Source organism: Tachypleus tridentatus, chromosome 2 (genome assembly GCF_004210375.1).
Source record: "Tachypleus tridentatus isolate NWPU-2018 chromosome 2, ASM421037v1, whole genome shotgun sequence".
Classification (NCBI taxonomy): domain Eukaryota; kingdom Metazoa; phylum Arthropoda; class Merostomata; order Xiphosura; family Limulidae; genus Tachypleus; species Tachypleus tridentatus.
This window is the reverse complement of record NC_134826.1, coordinates 56,330,572-56,331,566: the sequence shown is the minus strand read 5'-3', so window position 1 is coordinate 56,331,566 and position 995 is coordinate 56,330,572.

The following is a 995-nucleotide window of genomic DNA, read 5'->3' as shown; positions in this document are numbered from 1 at the left end:
AGTCCAACAGTGATGAATTAGGGATGACGAGCACAGATAACGTTCGTGCAGCTTTTAGCGAAATTCAAAAACAAACAAACTTTTGTTGACAGAAATATGAAGTAACTTTTAAAAATTTATTCTCACTTCCGTCAGGAGAAGGTCTCATGGGCTAGAAATAATATTTTATAATAAAACCTTAATAGAGAAATAATTTTCATCCACTGAGCTTTTCTTTGTTGTACTGTTTCTGTCAAATAGTTAACCCTAGAATTACCAGCAAGGTTTGTATGTTCTGTTTGTATTTGCCACCGCCCCCAGTGGCTCAGCGGTATGTTTGCGGACTTACAATACTAAAATCCAGGTTTCGATACCCGTGGTGGGAAGAGCACAGATAACCAATTGTGTAGCTTTGTGCTTAATTCAAAATAACAAAAAAAAACAACAAATATTTATTTACAGAATGGCGTATGGGTTTTTTTTACGTGTAATAGTTCGAGGTTTTCGAATGGCATATAAATTACACAAAACATGTAAATAAAAATATAAAAAAAACAAATACTGTTGTTATTCCCAATGATTTTCCATTGGAGTCCAAAATGTGTCGTACGTAGAATATTCTATGCTTTCACTTATCTTTGGGTCAATTATTTACGCTGGGCGTTGTAACACGGAATAGCAAAATGACTTCGCATGATACGACATGCAGACCCCACCATTAGTGAACTATATAAAGATAAGATAATTATTTAACAATAAGAAAGTATTTAAATGCTGAACAGAGTAAAATATCTGAGCATACCTGAAATCTACGTGGATGAAAACTATACAAAAACAAATTTCATAAAATTTATTTTATCCTGCAAGTGTATAGAAGGAGGTAAGAAAGAAACATGATGTTGATATCTGTATTGACAAACGTTGTCCATCTGTCTCCCTCTGTGGTACTTATTGCCTAAACCAATATTTACAGAACATACTACTGGGAGGGTAGAGGAGGACTGCGATGAGTGAAT